Consider the following 8,176-nt stretch of genomic DNA (forward strand, 5'->3'; position numbering starts at 1 on the left):
ATTTAGAGACTGAGCAATGTGATTGCTGATGAAAGTTGTACTGTGATACTATGGCATATGGCTATGCATTCTTATTTGAGAGATATAAAAATATTTTGTGTAATTTATAGGTATTCAAAAAATAAATATTTTACTACTGAGAAGAAGGAATTTTTAAGCCAAAAATATACTTGTATAACATAGAAACAGAGAAATAAATGACTTTTTAAAAATATTGTTATTTTATAAAGATAAATTTACCTTTACTTGAAGTTGAGCATGTTTAGAAGGCTTTTGTCATACAACTAAAGCAACACATTCTGTATAATTTTATATCTTATTTATGCAAAGAATTTGAGTTGGAATTTGATTTCTAGTACCAATTATGAAACAATTATATATTGTCAGTTAAACATACACTTATATGCTTTAATTGACAACTGAGAAAAAATACTATCTTTGTATAATATTTGATGAATCTGGTCAGAATGTGTTTTAGAAAGAAACTTATCATAATGTTTCTCAAAGTTGAGCCAAGGAGTAATTTATTCATCAGAATTTTCCTGAGAAACCGAACCAATAGAACATATATATCATCCAAAAGAAAACCACAGGCCCATATGGCATCACTCGGATCAGACCAAGTCATCAAAACTGGGTTTAAGGGGCGCCTGGGTGGTTCAGTCATTAAGCGTCTGCCTTCGGCTCAGGTCATGATCCCAGGGTCCTGGGATCAAGCCCCGCATCGGGCTCTCTGCTAGACGGGAAGCCTGCTTCTCCCTCTCCCACTCCCCCTGCTTGTGTTCCCTCTCTCGCTGTCTCTCTCTCTGTCAAATAAATAAATAAATCTTAGAACAAACAAACAAACAAACAAACCTGGGTTTAATACCTAACCTAACTACAGTTTCAACATCCCCCAGAAATGTAAGTCTTAACCAGTCAGGAATTTTCTGATCAGCACCAATGAGGTAATCTGTGGCCTTTCCATCCCTCAAAGGAACATGAAGTAATTTGCATAATAAGGTCCTCTTCCCTTCCCCCCTAAAGAAAGGTGATCTTGCTTGGAACAATCCTTTCTTTCCTTTTTTGAAAAACTTTTTTGCCACACCCTCTCTTCTATAAAAACCTTCCATTTTGAACAACACCTCAGAGTGCCCCTCCATTTGTAAGATGGGATGCTGCCTGATTCATGAATTGTTTCATAAAGCCAATTAGGTCTTCAAATCTACTTTGTTGAGTTTTGCTTTTTAACTATATATATGTACACATGAATATATACACGCACACAGAGAGAAAGAGATCGGTTTATTTTGAAGAATTGCCTCATGTAATCATAGAGGCTGACAAGTCCTGAGATCTGCAGGTAAGTCAGCAAACTGGCATCTCAGGAAAGTGGGGGTATTATTTCAGTCTGAAGGCCACAGTTTCACAGCCCAAGAAAAGCCAATGCTTTAGTTTGAATCAGAGACAGGAAAAACCCGATGTCCCAGGTTAAAGGCAGTCTGGCAGGAATTCTCTCTTACTCAGGGGACGGTAAGCCTTTTTGCTCTATTCAAGTCTTCAACTGACTGAATGAGGAGTATGTACTTTAGGGAAGGTATCTGTTTTACTCAGTCCACTGATTTAAATGTTAATTTCATCTAAAGATATCCTCACAGAAACACCAAGAATAATGTTTGACAAAATATCTGAGCACCCCATGGCCCAGTCAATTAAACACATGTAACTAACTATAACGGGTAGTATTTTCAGTCAAGGCCGAACATATTCTTGGAAAATATTTGAACTGAATCCAACAGGATTCTTTATGTTGTTCTTAAAGCACATTGGAAACTTTTGGACAAACTACTACTCTAAGCTATCACAATCATTTAAAAATCAAAACCAATCAACTAACCAAACAAAAAGAAACTGTAAGTAAAGCCCACAAAGGTGACCTAACTTTAATGCCCAAGGTAAATTTTTTTTTTAAGTACAATATAAAATTGTCAGCCCCTGTCATCATCATCATCATTTTGATATAGTTCATTTTATTTAGAAACAGTATGACATTGTTTCTGGGATAAAAATCTATATCCATATTAAAGCATTTTGACTCCAGAATATTTCTTCGATTTTAATTAGAATTATGATTATGTGATCTATCAAGAATTGGGGACATAAGATCCTAAAGAGTATTGCATTAGGCAAAGATTTTGTGTAACTAGTTGTACTGATCATTTAGCATATACTTTCAAAAATAATAATTTCAGAAGATGAAACCTTGTGTCTCAAAAGGTAAACACTGTACTTCAAAGTTAACATAACTTTCTCTTTGAGTTCATTTCCAGTGCATTTATCGGGCAATTGCAGAGGAACATGACAATTAGTATTCAATATAGAGGTAAAAAATAATGCCGTTAACACAACATTTAGCGTTTAAATATATGCTATTTATGTTTGCTATTGTTTCACATATATTATTTTGAATATTCAGGCTTCAAAGTGTGGCTCATACCAAGTGCTATGCTCAACACGTAATAGGGGATCAATTAATATTGGCCATTTGATAAGGCTCTGGACATGTATCTGTGACATTTCTGTATGTAAGTGAATTTTTTTTATTCCAAAACAGTTATGCACAGCAATAAGTCACTGGACCAACAAATAGTAACATAAATGGCTGTGATTTAACCCAAGAGCAAGTAAACTCTAGAAGATATTTCTTGTTCCCTAAAGCTGGATCTATCTAAAATAAAATCATGGGTGTTCTACCAGAGGAATACTCTTCAGACATTGTATGCTAGAACAGACAACACATTTAAGTCAGCATTGAGCATAAGGAATATAGGCAGAAGACATTCAACAGTAAATATTAGAGTGAATTTAGAGCGATTATTAACCAGATTGTTAGTGAAAATCAGTTGGGGCTAGAAAAATGTGGATTGGATTATAGGATGTTCTGTCAAGAAGAGTAAATTAATCTAATTCAGTTAATTAATTCTGGAATCTTGGTGATATGAGACTCCTTTTTTTTTTTTTTTTTAAAGACTTTATTTATTTATTTGAGAGAGAGAATGAGAGATAGAGAGCACGAGAGGGAAGAGGGTCAGAGGGAGAAGCAGACCCCCCGCTGAGCAGGGAGCCCGATGTGGGACTCGATCCCGGGACTCCAGGATCATGACCTGAGCCGAAGGCAGTCGCTTAACCAACTGAGCCACCCAGGCGCCCTGAGACTCCTTTTAAAAGCTGTATTGCAGGGTGCATTTCTACCAATCCTGGAGAAGCTATCTGATCTTGACAGGAATTATCCTTAGGAGGAAAAAAAAAAAGGCCGAAGTCTTGCTTCGCTTCTGGAGTTACTGTCTCCCTCTGATTTCAATCTTCCTTTTCATTATGTCAGGCAAGAACACTGCATTACACCATCAATAAAAGAGAAGGATGTGCATGGACATTTTTTTCCCCTCTCAGCTGACAGAACAGGAAAAGGTGGTGCTTGCATGTAAAGTAAAATGGAGTTTTGATAGCTCCAGTAAATTTGATTAAGGTTACATGATAAATTGGACTGGTAAGGCTCACAAGTTGATATGGGTTTTTGCTTAAACTGTATTTTTCTCATTTATATTTAAAGGCTGTATAATGTAAAGGAAAGTGCCTCAAAGTAGAAATTCAGGGACTTAAACTCTACACCTTGATCTTTTTTTTTTTTAAAGATTTTTATTTATTTATTTGAGAGAGAGAGAGACAGCAAGAGAGGGAACACAAGCAGGGGGAGTGGGAGAGGGAGAAGCAGGCTTCCCATGGAGCAGGGAGCCTGATGCGGGGCTTGATCCCAAGACCCTGGGATCATGACCTGAGCCGAAGGCAGACGCTTAACAACTTAGCCACCCAGGTGCCCCGACATCTTGATCTTCCACTAGCAATTTAGATTCATTCTACATACATTTCTGCCATAGACTGAATGGTTGAGTGCCCCTCTCCCCCCAAATTCATAAGTTGAAATAACTATTCCCAATATTAGGTTTTTGGGGGTTGGGGCCTATGAGAAGTGATTAGGTCATAGGGAGTCCTCATGAATGGGATTAGTGGATTTATAAGAGACACCAGAGAGGTCCGTAGCCTCTTGTATCACATAAGGATTCAGTAAGAAAATACTGCTACCTATGAACCAGGAAGTGGGCTTTCATCTGCTCCTGAATCTGCCAGTGTCTTGATCTTGGACTTCTCAGCCTCCAGAACTGTGAGAAATAAATGTTTGTTATTTAAGCCACCCAGTCTATAGTATTTTTTGTTATAGCAATCTAAACAGACTAATGCAGTTTCCTTATTTATAAAATAAAGGCAATAACACCTCTAGAAGCTATGTTCCAAAACTTAAACACACTAATAATTTCTTGGGAGGTGCAGTCACAGGGGAGTAAAAGTGATGGGGAAAGGGAAGTGAGGCAGGTTAGCAGGGAAAGTAAATGCAATGTGAGGCATTACTGAGCTAGCCACAACTTCATGAGTAGACATGGGCATTTGTGAGATCAAGTGGGTCATCTTCAAACATGTCATGTGTTACCTTTTAACACTGGGTCACTGTGGAGAAACAAGGGAGATACATTTATCTGCTAGGCCTCCTTATGTCTTGTCTCTCGTCAGTCAAAATTTGCCTTAAAGCACATTAATTCCACTATGCTTTCAAGTTGAGTTGACTTCCCCCATGCATGTGCTTGAGAAACTAGATCTTACGACTCACAGTGCAATCTTTCATATGAGACTCTCAGTGAAGAGAGAAGCCACATCCATCCATTCTAGATGGCTAGGACCTGCATGCTTGAACTAAAGTGTCTCTTGTCGCAATGGGCACAATGGATACTGTCAAAACCCAATCCTCTGGTGAAGGAGGCTACCAGAGCAGGGGATATTCAGCCAAAGGGCTGTGATAGTGGCACCCAGGGCTCTCTGGTGAGCGAGAGGCCAAGGTCCCAGGAGTTCGGTGAGTCTGAGTAAATCGGGCTTATATCTTGAACTGTAACATATACTTTAAGAAACAATGGCTTAATCTTTCTAAAAATTGTCAATATTTATTCTTTTGAGTAATGTCTAGGAAATTACACTGTTTCTATGCGACCAGCTGGCATTTTGAAATCTGTAGGTTTTGGGGAACAAAGTGTTCTCTATCTCTTTTATATTACTCTGAGAGTTTATGAAGTCTACATGGTTCTGGCAGAACTCATATATTAGCAAGTAAAAGTTGTCCTAATTTTGTCAGTCAGGAAAAATAAAGTAATGAGGATTCTGGCAGCATCAGGTGACATCCATTGACAATGCTTGAAACAATTTAATTTGCCATTTGTGGACTGTACAAGGATGCATTTGCTCCACTTATTAAAGATCATGTCTGGTCCTGAATCGAGAGTCCTTTAACATTTCCAGGATGGGCTGGAAAAAAATTGTTCATAAAAATATAGGGCATTAAGTAGGATAGTCCCACATGATACATATTATCTTTTCATTTGGGTTAGAGAATCAAATTTCCCAAAACTGACCTGAGGCTTAATTAAATGATTCACTCACCTGACAAGAATGCACATATCTGCAACTTCCTGGGTAATGGAGAAAAGTAGATTTTTATCTGAATAATTTTTAATTGATAATAAGGATTCTACTGAGAAAATAGGACTAAGGAGGCATTCTCAGGGAAGAAGGGGCAGAGAAAGGAGTGCCACACCTGATCATACTTGCTGGTAAAGCTGGAATTCATATTTCCCTCCTTCTCTCCCTCCCTCCCTTCCTTCCTTCTCTTTACCAACTATAGTTCATATCACATGAATGTAGAACATCCACATTGGAGGATAAGGGACTGTGGAAATCAGCAAGGCTAGAAAACTCAGCTTCAACTTGAAGTTGTCTCTGAGTGATGCCATCAAGTCAGAATGGAATGAGACTAATATATATTATGTTTCTGGGGGTAAAATGACAGAAAGTAAATTGTACATTTTTCTTTTAATAATTTTTCATTTCCTTTTTATTGTATTAGTTAAGGATGTTAGTTAAAAATCCTTCGAAAAGAACATCTTCCTCCAGGTAAAAGTAACAACAGGGGTTTTGTAGCATTATGAGCCTGGGAGCTGAAAACACCTCAGGAATAGGACTGGCAATAAATTAGAGTGAATTCTTAACAAATTTTCAACTGCAACCAAATGACTCAGAGTTTTTCCCTTTGTAAGTAAGGGTCAAAGCTTACCAGATAAAGAGTATTATTTCCTGGGAAGCAGGAATGCTGCTGTGCATCCCCTAATGTTTGTGAATCACTACTTACACAGTCTATTTGTTTGAGAAACTAGTGTCTTTCTTGTATAAATAAACTGTTTACTTGGGACAATAGCTTAAAAATTTTTTAAGCGTTAATATTTGTAAGTCAAATATGTTTGAATATATGTGTGCATGTGTTAAAACTGGTCTTATACTAGGTATTGTAATAGAAAAATTTAACATGCTAATGATAATTTTCCTTAGTATACTGTAATAATTTAAAGCTAATTTGAAGGGGTGCCTGGGTGGCTCAGTCATTAACCATCTGCCTTCGGCTCAGGTCATGGTACCGGGGTCCTGGGACCAAGCCCCACATCGGGCTCCCTGCTCGGCCGGAAGACTGCTTCTCCTTCTCCCACTCCCCCTGCTTGTGTTCCCTCTCTTGCTGTGTCTCTCTCTGTCAAATAAATAAATAAAACCTTTAAAAAAAAATAAAGCTAATTTGAAGTTGTTAACTTGAGGATTTTTGTCTTGTTTTGTTTTCTCCTGGTTGTTTTAACTATAGAGGATGATGATTCTGTACACTACAGCACCAAAGAAAAGAACTGTGGGCATTATATCAATACAAGTTTTATAAATTGAGTTTTATGTTATAGTACCAATTTTGCACTTTAACTATACATTTCCCCATTTTATCTACTTTCACCTAAGTAGGACATTCTCTCACAATACCAGTAAGAGGTATGTTATGGACTTACTGTGTCTCCTCAAAGGAGATATGTTGGAATCCTAACCAACACCCCCACCCCCCCGTACTTCAGTGTGACCTTATTTAAAGATAGGGTATGTACAGAATTAATTAAGTTAAAATGAGGTCATTAGAGTGGGCCCTAATCCATTATGACTTGTTTCCTTATAAAAAGGGCAATCTTGGATACAGATGCACGTAGAGGGAAGATGATGTCAGTACATAGGGAGGATACCATTTACAGGCCAGAAAATGCCTGAGGCTACCAGAAAGTAAATGAGAGAGAGGCATGGAACAGTTTTACTCTCACAGCCCTCAGAAGGAACCAACCCTGCTGACATTTTGATTTTGAACTCAGCCTTCAGAACTGTGTGGCAATACATTTCTGTTATTTAAGCCATCTAGTTTGTGGTATTTATAGTAGCCCCACGAAACTAATACAAGAAACTTGTCCAACGTCATTCTCAAGATGATGTATTTGGGGTTCTGGGTACTCCATAGATCATCCTTGGAAATGACGTACCCAATGTCACTGTTACTGAGTTTAAGAAAATATGACTACTTTGAGTTTATTATCATATACGAATGTTCTGCCTTGGGGTAAATATGGACAAAAATATTTACTTACTCTGTGTATGAAGTTTTCTCAGTTGAAAAAGAAGTCCAACATATAAGAAAATAGCAAAAGTGATGGGAAGAAAGAAAAGGGAGTATACAGTTGTAAAATTCTCTATAGAAGAATTCTAAGATGACCCACAGATTTCTGTTCCCTGGTGCACAAATCCTATGTAATCCTCACCCCTTAAATACGAAGAAGACTTGTTAATAAAATATAGTTTACTCCCATGATTATGCTGTTATATAGGAAGAGGAATTTTGCAAATGTAATTAAGTTTCTTAATCATTTAAGTATACTGGGTGAAAATCCTTAAGGCCAACACCACTTGTAGGCAAGTATCTTTGATTTGGAATTTGTAGAAATAACAAGCTCTTTCTTATACTCTTCTAAATGTATGTTCTTTGATAGCTATAGGTTTATGTTCAATGATGATGAGTGATATATGAAGAGGGTCTAGAAAATGATATGTTGTGAACAAGCAGATATTACATATGTGTATTGTTTTCAAATTTTACACACTTTCTGGAGCTTGAGGCATTATTTTACCTGCTCTTATACTGCTGGCAGGCATCATGAGCTCAAGAAAGTTTCCAAGATTCTGTAAGCAAATT

This window comes from Halichoerus grypus, chromosome 10, assembly GCF_964656455.1.
Source record: "Halichoerus grypus chromosome 10, mHalGry1.hap1.1, whole genome shotgun sequence".
Lineage (NCBI taxonomy): Eukaryota > Metazoa > Chordata > Mammalia > Carnivora > Phocidae > Halichoerus > Halichoerus grypus.